General features: G+C 53.9%; 1 protein-coding gene across 3 annotated transcripts in view; it reads left to right on the top strand.

The window, feature by feature from the left end:
- The window catches only part of HPCAL1 (hippocalcin like 1), a 96,584-nt gene that overhangs the window by 68,147 nt on the left and 13,620 nt on the right, over window positions 1-14,817 (top strand). For 2 of the 3 annotated variants that reach the window (XM_072938212.1, XM_006197106.4), the window contains one exon: window positions 6,236-6,321. The gene's annotated coding sequence lies outside the window, so the exon portion shown is untranslated. Of the gene's footprint in view, window positions 1-6,235; window positions 6,322-6,793; window positions 6,945-14,817 lie in introns of those variants that run through there. The other variant, XM_072938213.1, reaches the window with a different exon arrangement.

Here is a 14,817-nt window from a genome sequence, read left to right as displayed (position 1 = left end):
ACCCCTGATGACCGTTTCTGGTCCTCCCCCCCTACCAAGGTAGCCTCTGTCTTGATGTGCATCACCACGCATCGGTTTTATAAATAGGACTCACACAGCATGTACGCAAAAGCATCTGGCCGCTCTGCTCAGCATCATGCTGGGAGCTTCATCCGTGTCGTGTGACCTCGAGGTTCGTTCTGATTGCTCTGTGATCCTCCACTCTGCCGACGGACTACAGTGTGTTATCCATCGATTGCAAGTTGACACGGGGACAGTTTCCAGCAGAGGCTTTTACAAATCGTGCAGGTGTGCGCCTTCTTGCACGCTACTGTATCATTGGTGGATGTCTTTCTGCCAGGAATGTGTCAAGGAGTTGAATTTTTGGTTCACGGAGTGTGTGTGGTCATCTTTAGTAAATATACCAGTTTTTCAAAATGGCTGGAGATTGTGGGTTCCTTTTGTTTTGTAACGAGAGCTCAGATCCCCTGCTGATGAGAGTGGACCTGGGAGCTATAATAAGACATCGTGAACACTCCCTGGAAGTAGGGAATGCTGTCCCAGGGCCCCAGGTGACTGGAGGGCTGGTGCTGGGTGCTGGTCACGGCCACGCAGGGCTCAGGGTTCAGCTCACTGTCGCGTTGGTGACCTTTCCAGCCCCACCCCCTTTTGTGAAACTGGCAGCCTGTGTGGTCTCACCTGTACTTTTTGGCTTCCATGGAAGTTTCTGTGGCTGTTTCGCACCCCCGGGGACGTCTTCAGGACATGCAGCCTCTTCTAACTTGAACTGAGCAGCAGAAGAAAGTGCCTCTACGTTGTGCCAAACGTCTGTGTGAAAGAATTCTGCGAGCAACTGCCCTTACTACCTGGGGACTGTGATAGAATCAGGAATTAGTCATCCTAAAACCACAATCACCTCTGAAATGGTCATAATCCAAATCCATCCATCTTTGACTTCAGCCCCACTATATTTTTCTCCCTCTGGGACTTTGCTTCCTAATTAAGTTGGATTTCAGGATATATTAAAATAATTTGTCATCTCTTGAGCACACACCCGCCCCCAGTGTGAGCAGGCAGATCAGAGTCAGGGCGGGAGGCCTGTGCCTGGGCACCAGGAGGTGTCGAGCCCTGACAGGAAGACATAGCTGCTTTTCCCAGAGACTGGCCAGCAAGGACGGTGGGCACTGAGCCCTGCAGGCCTGGGCCACTGGAGGAGAATCTGGCTCCAGGAATGGCCCTGAAACCATTGCTTCTTAGGTGGTGATTTGTAGCGAGTGCCCTGGGGTCGCAGCCTGGGTGGTTTCAGGAACTGAGTGCTTTTAGCCTGGACAGAGTATATATCCTGAGGGACCACGTCCTACTGCCTACACCACCCCCTCCTCCTCGCAGACTGGGTCAGCCCCTTGAATGCAGAGCCATCCCTGGACCTTGTGTTTGACTGCCCATCCCTGATATCTGGCACACTCCTGAGGGTACCCCATTGCGCTGTGGGCTCCTCAAAAGCGGGATCATTGTCCTTGCATCTAATAGACATTGCGGGCACTTAGTATGTGTGGAGTGCATGCTAGGGACAGTGGCTGCGGGTGGGGGTCTTCAAGGCAGTTTTTCAGCTCAGCCTGGATTTGAGGCTGCCGAGTTCTCGTGGTCAGCTGCAGTGACAAGTGCTGAGGCATACTGGGTCCCCTGGAAGCTCCGTGTTTTGCCCCCCTGCTCCTGTGAGCCTGCCTGCTCTCCACACTTCTGTCTTCTGGTGTAGAGAATTACAAAGCACCTGATCCTAGTTGGTTGAGTGTTTTTATCATGAAAGGATGTTGGATTTTGTCAAATGCTTTTTCTGCATCTAGTGAGATGAGCATGCGATTTTTGCTTTTTATTTTACTGAATGTACATTAATTGATTTTCAGATGGTAAACCAACCTTGCATTCCTGAGATAAATCCCACTTGGTACGATGTATAATTCTTTTTATTCTTTATGTTGCTGGATTTGATCTGCTAGCATTTTGTTGAGTTTTGTTTTTGTTTCTGTTCCTTTTCATCTATGTCCATTAGGGACATTGTAGTTTTCTTCTCTTGTGAAGACTTTGTCTGCTTTTGGTATCAGGGTAGTTACTAGCCTCATAGAACCAGTTGGGAAGTGTTCCCTCCTCTTCTGTTTTTTTGGAAGAGTTTGTAAAGAATTGGTATTAATTCTTTAAATGTTTGTAGAACTCAGCAGTGAAGCCATCTGGGCCTGGGCTTTTCCTTGGGAGTGATTTGTGTTACTAATTCCATCTGTTGCCTTCTTATAGGTATTTCAGATTGTCTATTTCTTCTCAAGTCAGTTTCGGTAGTTTGTGTCTTTCTAATTGGCTTAGATTCTTTACAAGAATATTTTCAAGGCCTCTTTCCACTCTTTTAGTCATTGTTGACATTTATTGCATTCTTCCTCGTGTGCCGAGCCCTTCCTTCCTATGTGCTGAGTATTTTGTGTGTGTGCATATTAGCTCGTTTCATCTTTACTAGAACTTGATGAACTCGGTAGGATTACTATCATCTCAGTTTTTACATCCTGGAAAACTGAGGCAGAGAGAAGTTAACTAACGGGTCAGTGTCACATAGCTAGGAGACAGCATAGCTAGGATTTGAGCCAAGCAGTCCAGCCATGTAGTCTTCTCTGCTCTCTTGAGGCTTGCTCTGTGCTAGGAGCTAGGAGTACAAGAATGAGTCAAACCTGGTCACTGCCTGAGTCACTCCCTAGAAACCCCAAACCTAAGAGAGGGAGGTGCCTTCGGCCTAACGGGAGCCAAGGGCTGGGAGATCAGGAAGCGCCCCACGGAGAAAGTGATGTGTGAAGCGGGCTTTGGAGGAGGGTCCAATGCAGGGGGGCATGTGGGTGAGTCAGTGAGTGTGCCCCTTCCCTGGGGCTTTTGTCTTCAACCTCTTCTCTGTCCCAAGTGCTCAGCGAAAGAAAGGGTGTCGCAGAGAACCTTGCCTGGGGACTGACGCCCCGGCTGGCAGGAGGAGTTTGGAGCAGTAGAATTGTGCCCAGAGGTCTGTTTGAATCTCCCAGGCCTCTGCAGTTTGCTCTCCGGGAGAGGAAGAGGTAGGACCATTTGTAAGACGATTGTGAGACAGAAATCAGGAGCGACCAGACATAACTCAACGTAATTATTTCTGCATAATGACTTCTGCTCCTTGATTCCGTCTCGAGCAATGACTGTAATCTTTATCTGTCACAGGAAAGCTGGTGGCCGGGGAGCCCCTGTGGCTTAGCGATAGAGCCAGGAGGAAATTTGCAATTCGAGTTAATGGAGTGTTCCAAGCAGCCTGGGAGCTAGAGCTTTCCAGGCCTCTGGAGTGATGGCCCCTCCTGCTAGGAAAGGCCCAGCCTCCCAGGGGATCCAGCCCATCTGCCTTGTGTCAGATGGGGAAACTGAGACGGGCGGGGATCACAGGACGTGCCCCAGTCACCGGGCCACTCAGCAGAGCTTTCCCCCGGGGGGTTGGGGTGTGTCTTGGTGAGACAGGAAGGTGTCCGTGAGGACTAGGAATGCTGTTGCCCATCCCTGAGCTGATCCCTGAGCATGTCGCTCAGGCAGGGCTGCCCCCAGGAGGCTGGAAGTGGTGGGGCCTTTGTGGCCGGACAGCAGACTGACCTGTAGCCCCCTGGCATTAAGCGTGCAGTGCAGCTGGAGGGTGTGTCCTGGAGGGCAGGCTAGACGCACACCTGCTCCAGCTCCGGAAAAGCAAAAGTGCTCCCCCTCAAGCCAGGGGGGTGCTTGCTCACTACATTCCCACACCTCCTATAAGCCCTTGTAATTAGCAAGGGTGTCTGGAAAGAGCAGAGGCGGGTGTAAGGGGACGCCCCACTTAGCCACATGTGACCCTGGCAAGTGTCCCTGGGTCTGTTTGCTCCTCTGTAAACTGGGGGTTAGAATGGACTCTCCCCATCAGGGCCCTCAGGAGGGTGGGATGATGCAATGACGACCAGACACAGTGCTTCTAGCCCATTCTGCTGCCCAACTCTGTTACTGGCTTTCACAAGGATGACCTTGTGAAGAGCCCTCGACCCTGTCTGGGCCTTGGTTTCCCTGAACGTCAAAGCAGGGCTCACAGAGTCATGGGGTAATTTAGCTGAGATCATTGACATGAGAGCGCCTTTAAAAAACTGGGCCGAGGCAAGTGGAGAGGGATTTTGGGGCAGAGAAACTGCTCTGTAGGGCACTAGCATGATGGATGCAGGGCATACTCATTTCCCAAACCCACAGAAAGCACAACCCCGAGAATGAACTCTACTGTGAACTACGGGTTTGGGGTGATGACATGTGTCAATGTAGGTTCACCGACTGTAACAAACCCACACTGTAGCCAAGTCACTGGTGGGGATGCTGAACTTGGGGAAGGCCGTGTCCGGGGAGGGGCCAGGCGATATGTGGGAACTCTGTGCTTTCTGCTCAGTTTTGCTGTGAATATAAAACTGCTCTAAAAAATAACATCTGTTAAAACTTATTAATAAAATATGTAAAATAGGTAAGGGACCTCCAGTGAGAATTTCTGAGGGGAAGACGCGTGGCTTTTCTACCGCACGCCTTGAATCCTGGCAGTGAGTTTAAACAGCGTGATTGGCGCACGAAGCTCCACACTGATGAAGCAGGGGAGAATTTCAGCTCTGAGCAGAGTGCCTCTGCTTCTAGGAATGTCCGTGTGATGCATTTTGGGGCACTCATTTGTCAAACATGGATTACTTATTGAGCGCCTGCTGCATACAGGCTCTGGGCGAGGCACCAGCTGCACCTCGTAGAGCTCCCAGTCACCTCATTCTGCGGGAGCGAGGGGAGCCCCACTGGCCCCCACACCGTGGGGGACTGGGTTTTCCGGGATGGGTGAACTCTCTGGTTCCTGTCCTCAGGACCACTCAGTGAGTGCATATAAACTGTCACCATGGCTGCAGAGGGAGAGAACCTTGTATTATAAGAAAATAACTGGGAAATGTGTGTCGATTAGGAAGAAAAAGAGGCTTTCAGGTAAAAAAAAAGATAGCGTTTAGGGGAGACTGGAGGTCGGGAGGAAGCTGGCCGGTGCAGGAAGGCAGTGTAACCCGGGGGCGTGAGAGCCCAGGACAGTCTGGTTCCATCCTGGCTCTGCCACTTAGAAGATACATGACCTTGAGCAAGTAGTTAGTTTCTCTGAGCCTCAGTTTCCCTGTCTGTAAAATAGGGTTAATAATTATGCTTATCTCAGGTAGACATAAATTTGCAGTTTGGGATTAACATATACACACTACTATATATAAAATAGACAAACAAGGACCTACTACTGTAAAGCACAGGGAACTATATTCAACATCTTGTAATAACCTATAATGGAAAAGTATCTGACAAAGACATGTATACGTGTATCTAAAACTGAGTCACTTTGCTGTACACCTGAAACTAACACAACATTGTAAATTAACTATACTTCAATTTAAAAAATGGTTAAAAATAATGATAATTATGCCTACTTCATAGGGCTATTGGGAGGATTAAATTGGATGACGGAAATGAATGCATAGAAAGCTTTTAGCAGGGCACCAGCTGTGCAGGGATGGAGCTGTAAGGACGTTATAATTACATACCATGTACAAGGTGCTGCCAGTTCAGAAAGGGAAGGGGTGAGGGAGGAGGCTGGCTGGCAGTTAGCTGGCACGGGGGTGTTTGGAATGTTTGTGCCTGAAGCTTCTGGAGATGGTTGGAGGTCATGCCTGTTCTCCCAGTGACCGTGGGGCTCTGAGTCGTTGGCTGGGGGTCAATGACATCTTCTGACCTTTCGTTGCATGCGGGGGCCAGGGCTTGGCTGTGGGAGCTCCTGTGGGCCTGCTCTGTGCAGGTCATGGTAGGTCCAACCCACTGGGCCCTTCCAGTGACCCTGTTATGTGAGGCCTCTGGTGGCGTAGTGATGAACGTGGTGACTCAGTGATGCTGCTGGGGCCACCCGCCACACGTGGATTGACCCTGGCTTGTGATAGCCAGTGACAGCATCCAAGGGGTGGCCAGCATCTCCCTGGGTGGCCTCTCTGGTCAGGACTGCGGAGGGCTTCCTTCCTCCCGGTGTTGGAGGTGCACGTGCTCATGTCCCCCACCCTAAACAGCGGGACAGACTGTTTTCTGTACTTAGCATGGAGCTTACAGAAGCGGTCGTCCCCTCAGTGGTACATGGAAGCAACCAGAGAGAAAGTCAGTGACCTCCAGGCCCGGGTGTCCCCTCCCCACGTGACTGGTTTGTCCTCTCTTCCAGGGCATGGTCTAGCAGCCCGGGCAAGGACGGAGAACCAGCCTCGGAGGTTCTGATCCCTTCCCTTCACTGCCTCCCCTCGGCCTTGGGTAAGTCACTCTGGGAGGCCACATGGGCCTGGGAGCAAGTGAAAATGGGGGAGCTGGGGGCCTTTACCACTCTGTGGGGTCCTGCCCATGTTGGGACTTGACCTAGCTTAGCGGGAAGAAGGGGGAAGACAAGGAATTTGGGGAACAGCCTGCCCAGCACCCGCATGAGACGGGTCAGGAAACGGGCCTGGAGATGAAAAGAACCCACCCAGGTCCTGTGGGAATCTCGGTTCTTGCCCTGAACTGGCCGGGCTTGTGCGTAAATCATTTGACCCGGGGCGCTTTGGTTGTGAGATGCATCAGAAGTATGAGGGGCAGACTTTGAAGGGGACATTAAGGCCCCCTCCTCAAAAGGCTGACCACAGGAGCCCCTTCCCCACCCACAGCCCCCTCACCCTCCTGCCCTCCAGCATGGCAAGGCCCTAACCAGGCCTGAACCCAAACGGGGGGCCCGGCACCCGGCTGCTCTCGGGTCAGACCAGGGGCAGAGTGCACCATCACCAGCTTGACCTACACGCCCTTCGTCTGTTTGAATCCACTACCCTCCCGGCCTCATCTCCAGCCACTGCCAGCCCTGGCCGCGAGGGAGGCCTGGTGAAAGCAGGTGCCTGCGCCATCCGCAGGTACGTCCAGCCCCCAGGCCTTTGCTCAGCCTGTGCCCTCCGCCTGCACCACCTTCCCCTTCACATCATCTGGTACATTCCATCCTTTCCCAAGCCTCCCTGGCCCGAAGCGGAGCCAAGTGCCCATCCCCTTGTCCCCCGGAGGCGCTCTGCATGGCTCCCCTGGGACCCCCCTGCCCTGCTAGCTGCACTGAACCAGCCTGGCCGCAGGGCTGGGAAGCGAGCTGGCTCTGCTGTGGGTCTGTCCCTCTTCTTGAGCTGAGTGTTTGGTTCTGTTCCCAAGTGAGGAACCAGGTGGTGGGTGAGAGAAAGGCCTCTGACCTTGGATCTGTGCACTCGGATCCCACTGGGCCACTTAGCCTTCCCTAGGTCTCGGCCATAAGATGGTTTATCACACCTCCCTCCGTGGGCTTGTTGCAAGATTAGAGCTAAGAATAGTGTTGGGCAAGGTTCCTGGGGCGGGGGTTGCCCTTTGGCTCCTCCTTCTCCTCCTCCACCCCCCCCACCCCCGTTGTCCAGCGGTTACTACAACGACTGTCATTTGTCATCACCCTGCCCTGCCCACCCCGAGTGCTGTGAGCGTTGATTGAGGCCAGGGATGTGGGCTCTGTTGCCAGGGGAGTTGGGATCAGGGCTTGGGGAAGCGGCTGTTCCGATGGCCTGCCCGCCGTGGCCCAGGTGTTAAGGGGCAGCAAGGAGATCAGTGTCACTGGAGGGGAGGAGCCACTGGGGGGATGGGAGCCGGGCAGACAGATGGGAGGGTGCAGATGATGCGGGAGGAGCGGGACACTCGCAGTGCCAGCCCAGCGACACAGGTGCAGGTGAGGAGCAGCAAGCTCAGGGCGGCTGGGGTCGCACTCTGCGATGGGCCTCCCTGCCACTTCAGAGATGCCTGTTGCTCAGAGACTTAGCCATGCTTCTGGAAGACGTGAGATCAGCAGGAGTTCTGCAGGCAAAGGAGGCAGGAGAGCATGACCCCGGGCTAACCTCTCCTCTGGGGGCGGTCCACCTGGCCGTCCCGAAGTGGCCTGCAGAGTGGAAGCTGCTGTGGTTTTGAGGTGGGGCACCAGGAAGGGGGAAATCCTCCCTCGGTTGTACGTTGAGGGTTATTTTTAGAGTGACTAGCGATGACTCTGCAGTATCACTTCCTGTGGATGTCCCTTCCACCCTCAACCGCAGGGGCAGATCCTGCGTGACGAACACTGTAGGCAAATGCGTGCTCACATGTGCGCGCGCTCACACACACACACAGACACACACACACTGCGGTGTGCACCTCTTGGCTTGGCGTTCTCATCTGCTATGCAGTCAGTGGAGGGACAGGGACCAGCGTCCTGGCCTGTCTACTGGACAGCCAGCCCCAGGCAAGGGAATCCCTGCCCTCAGCATCCCTGAGCTTCTGCTCCAGGTAGGTTTCTGCAAGAGGTGCTGTGTGGGTCCCGAGTGAGGTCGAGCTCTGGGCTCACACCTGGTTGGAGAGAAGAAAGGCAGAGGTGGAAGGAAGGGCACCTTAACCACCAGTCAGTCTTTGCTCAGCGCCCAAGGGATGGGGCAGAGAGGGAGGCTCCATCATGAATGAAGGAAGGACCAAGCGATGTCCCTGAGATGTCACTGCCTGTTGGCACCTGGGCGGGGCCCCTGAGCTGGGTCTCAGCCCACTCAGGTTCTCCTGCTCCACGTCGCCGGCCTCCTGGGTCGAGCCCACACTTCTCCTTCTCACTTCGCTTCCCGAGACATTGGACGTGTTCCAGGCACACGGCCATGATTTCTGGGACAGCCCAGATTTCGCATTTTTCCGTCCTGTGGACCCCTTGACATTTCTTGGGTTTGTCAGACCCCAGGTGCACATTGTTAGCTTGGAAGTCCTCCAGGGACATGCTTAGCAAACTGTAGCTGTGCTGGCTGTTCCTCGGACATCAGAGGGTCTCCAGGGCGTCTCCAGGCTCTTCCACTGGAGTCAGAGGACATCTGGGTCAGAAAGCCTCTAATGGACAATTCAGAGAGCTGGCGGGGGGTGGGCGAGGAACGTGGGCTCTCAGGCACTCTGGACAGTTCTCTGCGGCCACAGATGCACGGAACTGGGGGACCCGCGAGGCAGCTGGGGCTGCCAGGGCGCCCATGTCTGCCGCCTTCTCTCCATTGCACCCACCCCAACTTCCCCTCACCGAGCACACGTCCCTCCTGTGTGTCAGGTGCCATGCTAACTGGCTGTGGGATTATTCCTAGCCTCGTCCTGGTGACTGAAACCCAACTCTTTGTCTTTGGGGAAAAGGGCCAGGGAAGGACCTGGGCCTGGAATGCCACCTTCCTTCCCTCTCCCTTCTCCCCGTCCCTGCCCTGCTCCCCCACCACCCCATCCCCACCATCACTGTGCTGGGCTCAGAGCAGAACTAACTCACAATAGAGAAAGAAAGAGGAATTCACACCTTCCTCTCCAGCCACACTGTCAGCACATTGAGGCACCTTGTACTTTTGCGTGTCCCCAACACAGCGCAGTGACTGCCACTCAGTAGGTGCTCAGTTAACACGTGTTGGTCGACACTGGCTGTGTGAATTTGTGTGTTGGCCCCAAGCCTCCCTGCAGAATCTATGGCTTCTGGTGCTGTGATTTGAAGAATAAAAATGGCAAAGGGCAGTGCTGATGAGCTGTCTTCACTCTGACGATAAATACACTCTGATGATAGCTCAAGGCTGTAGCCCTGGGGCCACCAAGGGGCAGCTGGCACGTCACTATGTGCGCACTGAGCGTCTCAGCCAGACTGATGCCACTTTTAGGGAGAATGACTTACTGTGTTTATTTCTCTCCAAAGACATTAAACATGGATCAAATAGCAGATGAGATGATTCACTGGACGTTTACTTCCAAGTTTCAAAAAACACACACAGAACTGGGGATTGGTGTGCGAGTGTACATAAGTGAAGCCAGGAGGCATCCGGCTGGAGCCCGCCCTCCGGGGGCCCTGCCGTAGGCGGCACCTCCCGGGCTGCACCTTGCCCTGAGGTCAGGGTTGTGTGTCGACAGGCACAAAACCCCAGGGGGCCACACGTGTCTTAAAAACACCTCTTCTGTCTGACGTTTAGAATGCCATTTCTTCTCGGTTTCGCCCAGGATATCTCAGAATGTGATCAAACCTCGTTGATTTGGGGCCCAGGGACTGAGAATTGAGCTGTCACTCAGGCAGGAACCTGGTAGAAATGAGCCTTCTACCACCTGCTGGGAAAAGAGGGACTGGGTCGGCCCACCAGGATCCTGGGGAAAGGGACACACACTCCAGCCAAGTGGGAGAACTTCTCAGGTGCCGCCGGGGCCTCCACCGGGGGTAGACTCCAAGACGTTTTCCAGGGTGGGCCGTGCCTCGGGGCCACAGTGTCCAAATTCATATTTTTTAGATGAGGAGAGTAAAGCTTGAGGTGTGTGACTTACCCATGGTCGTCCAGGCCTTCCGACTCCAGCTGTGCTAATAACAACAGATTCCGATCTGCTCTTTGTAGACACCCCTCATCTACCTCACCACGCGAGACAGTCCATTCCTTACCCTTTGCCTGAAAAAGAAGTCAGAGGCCCTCTTTCAGGTATTTTTTGACTCAGACTTTACAAATTTGAACTGCCCTTCGAGTAATTAGTCTGAATTCCTAGGGTTTGATGGTGTTTTTCCTTCTTTCCCCTGCCACACCTCCTCCCAACCCCTTACATTTGTTAATCTATCCATTCATTCCTTATCATCCTCTACTGTTCCATGTTGTTCCATGCTGTTCTCTGCTGTTCAGTACTGTTGTACTGTTAGTCCAGTCATTGTTCAGGAAGGTGCCTGGAGAGGTAACAGGCCTGAAAATGTGCAGCAGGGATGGGGTATTTGCGGAGGGTTGGTCTCCCCAGAAGCTTGGGCCTATGAATTGTGGAGTCAAGATGCTGCCCAGGCTCCCTGCACCACCAGGAAAGATCCTGCCCACCCCCCAGCCATGTTCCACACCTCACCACACATTTTCCCACCCTCACACCTCCTCGCACACTGACTCCTCCTGGAATGATGCTCCGACCTTCTCCAGTGGACGGGTGTTCCCCCAGGTGGCAGCTCTGGGGGCCCTGCCGCTCCCGCCTCCACCCCAGCAGAGCTCACAGGTCACACCGTCAGGGCCTGGTGTGTAAAATATCTATACGTTTAGTAAGTGTATGTAATAGCTGTGGAATGAAGGGAGGAACGGTAAACATGGCCCGTGCTGGTTTCTCTAAGATAACTGGCTTCCCAGGAGTGAATCCTAGGCATTCCGTATGCTGTTGTGTTAGGAAAGCCTTCACCCTGAGAGCACCCCCTCCCCGGTGCCGCCGCCACCTCCACCACCACCACCAGGCCTGGTTTCTCTCCCACTGGGAGCCAGAGAGCAGATGAAGGCTTTCCATCGGTGGTGGAGGACACCAGTGTGGAGGAAGGGGAGTAGAGTGTGTGTATGTGTGTAGTGTGGTAGGTGGTGTCTGATCTGTGTGTGTGAGTGAGTACTGGACCAGGGGTTTAATACCGCTGTGCTGGGCGTGCCGGGGAGAGGGCCTGCGGGCAGTGCAGGAAGCCCCGTGGCAGCCTCCAGCCTCCCAGCCTGCCTCTGTTTGATATTGTGATTAAGCTCATAAGCGCATCATGCATTTCTTTTATCACAAAAACTGTGATATTATGTCCGTGTATTTGTCTGATGCTTTAAATTTGTCAGAGTCCTTTTACAGCCTTCATTTCCCTTTATCCTCCCAATTACACCGTGAAACCAACAGGTTGGGACCCATTTATAGCCAAGGAAGCGGGGGCCCAGAGAAGTCAAGAATTAGCCAAGACCTAAAGGCTAGAGAAGGGGGTCCTGGGAGAGACCCGGGCTGGCCACTTGCTGCCCAGTGGGGGTCCCTTCTGTACACGGCCCCCATCCAGACTGCAGCTCCCAAAGCTGGCTTCCATCCCATTTACAGAGGAGCAAACAGAGGTTCTCTGGAGCCTTGAGACAGGGACTGCCTGACTCCAGGACCTGGCCCAGCAAATTCTCTCACCCGCTGCCTCCACCTCCTGAGAGCTGCCCCTTCAGCTGGGTGCTGGTCTGGTCATCTTGGTCTCCCTCCTGCTGGGAGGACGCTGCCCGGCTGAAGGACCGTGGCTCACATCCTGGCCATGAGCATCAGAGTGGAATCGCAGACTCGCTCTGCCGTCATCTGCCCGTGGGTCTGTCTCACATGGGCTCGGATTACTTGAGTCACTCCACAGCAGGGGACAAGTAGCCAGGAGGAACTTACTCCAAGATGTGCAAGGTCTAGTGTCCCAAACTTCTACGTGTGATAAGCACAGTTGAGCTGGGGACCCCTCCACTGGCTCTGTCCCCCCAGGGCTGACCAAATGGGGACCAGATCTAGGGAGCTGCAGGAGGGAAGGGCTTCTGAAATCTCAGACTGGCTCCTGCCTTCGTCAGCAGCGTCTAGCCTGCTGTGGCCTCTCAAGTGTCCTTCAGAAGAGCAGTTAGCTTGTGGTCGCCTCCAGTCCCTGAGAAGCAGATGCTGTGTGATTCACATGTTTGTTTATTTCAACCTTGGAGTTTTTAATCGTTCGATGAAACGGTGATAGATTCCTGAGCCCTGGACTAGATGCATTCTGGGTGTTTTCCTAGGCATGGGCATTTGCTGGGGAGGATGGGGGGCGTTGCAAGCCCCTGCCTTCCAGCCCTTCCGGTTTCTCCCCTTAATCATCTCCTCTGCAATTGGTATTGCGTTCCCAGCATTCTTCCACAATCATCCTCACACTCACGTCCTGGCCTCTGTGGCCTTGGGTGGGTCTCTGGGCCTCCTCGTCCCGGCACACGCTGTTCCCTTTGTCCGCCCACCTGGAGGACTCCTGGGGCCCCTAAGACTGGCGCAGGCCTCCCCTGTCAGCCCTGCCAGCCGTCTCACGGGGGACAGGCCAGCTCCCCTCCGGCACTCCTGGTCTCTTGTAAGTAAGCCTCATTTGGCACGTTACCGGTATTGTCGGTGTGCTGGGGGCACTGGGGGCACCTGGGAAGGGTCTGTGCATCTTGTCCACCCACATGTTCCCATGCCCGGCACAGAATGGGCTGGGAAACCTTTGTGGGCACAAGGGACAAACTTCTCTCTGTACTCCAGCCTGGTGTTTGGGGCTGTGCCTGCGTAAGCCTGAAATTTGCCTTCACAGCAAGGCACTAAGACTCTGGCGGTGTGGGAGGGGGCAGAGCAAGCCCCCGGCTCTGCGCTCAGGCCCACCCCCTGCCAGGTGCTGCTGGCCCTGCTCCTTGCCTGGCAGCTGGCACCCTCTGTGGAAACATGGAACTCGTGTATGGCTGGACGTGCGTGACGATTTCAGCGTTAAGAAACATCACACGGTCTTGTTTTTGGTCCTGCCTCGAGCCCTTTTCCTGTTGCATCAGCAGATTCTGTAGAGAGACGCTCATCCTCTCGGGCATTTCCTCTTCCTCTCCCTGCCTTGTTCTTCCCCAGAGGCGCATTTATATCCCATCCACCAACCTGCCTTCCTCCATGGGGGAAGCAGCTCAAAGTGCTGGTCCCCTGAAGCTTCGGGTAGCAGTGACCCTGGCTCGAGGGTGAGGCTGCACCACTCAAGCAAGAGATCCCAGCCGGAGGGCAGAGTTGGCTGGGGACATCACTGGGGGTGTGTGCCCCGGGGGAAGGAAGAGATGGCTCCAGTTTGGTGAATGGACCCCTGAGTCTGACACCACCCCCAGGCCCTCTATTCTGCTCCAGCTGTCCCTGTTCCAGTAAATGGAACTTTCTAAAATACCAAGTCTGAATTACAGACTGTCCCTTCTTGGATCTTCAGACCTGAGCAAGAGAGCGCTTTGCCATCCTGATCCCTGACATTCCTTCCTGTATCCGTGATACCAGAAGGGTCACAAAATATCAGAGCAAGAGGGTCCTAGAAGAAACCCATTCTCTTACTCATCTGTCCATTCATTCAGGCTCTGTGCTAGGCCCTTGGACACACAACCATTATTTCAAATATTTTGACTGAGCACCAGTTGTGTGCCAGGCCCTGTTCCGGGCTCTTTGGGGAAGCAGTGGTGAACAAAAGCAGAGAGTCAACCATATAGCAATACAGTGCCAGTAGTAGGAACTGCCATGCAAAGGTGGCAAGGTAAGGACCAATCCTATTTGAGATGGGCTCCTTGGAGGCGGTGCCCCCAAGAAGACTGGAGCAAAGACATGATGAGGGAGTGCACCTTGCAGATACTGAGGGGAAGGAAAGGCAGACCAGGTGGAGGGAACTGCAAACGCAGAGGCCCTGGGGCTAGAACACGTGTCGTATTATACACTGGCATGAGTGTAGTATTCTCTTTCCTCAAGGAGCTCACAGTCTAATGAGGGGAAAATGTAAATGACGTAATAAAAGTTGAGGTCATAATAGAAACAGGTTAAAAAATGCTATTGGAATGCAAAGGGAAGAGCAATTGTAGGGGGGTTGGGAAGTGCAACCCTGAGTAGGTGACATTTGAGTTGGGCTTTGGGGGATGAGTAGGAGTTTGTTGGGCAGCTGAATTGGGCAGCTCCATAGATGAATTGGTGATCTCAGAGGTACAAGGCGTGCAGGAAGAGCTACCCACAGTTCCTCTTCCTGTTGCCTTAGCCGTTTCTGCAAGGGAAAGGACACCCTCTTGAGGATTTTCCTTTTCTCTACCTCTTCCTTTCCCTCAGCCTCATTCAGGGCAGGTCAGCGGCAAGAGAGTAGAAAGGAGGATGGCTCAACATGGGAAGGGGGGTCTCTGCCTTGCTTGGCCCGCCTGCCTCTTTCCTTCCTTCTTCCTTTCTCTTTTTCTCTCCTCCCTCCTTTCTTCCAAACTTTCTTTTATACATTTGTAAAGTTTTGAGGAGTCAGGTTTA

The sequence above is a fragment of the Vicugna pacos genome, chromosome 15 (genome assembly GCF_048564905.1).
Source record: "Vicugna pacos chromosome 15, VicPac4, whole genome shotgun sequence".
Lineage (NCBI taxonomy): Eukaryota > Metazoa > Chordata > Mammalia > Artiodactyla > Camelidae > Vicugna > Vicugna pacos.
Note: the sequence above shows the minus strand (reverse complement) of the source record. Positions and strands in the feature narration are given on the sequence as shown.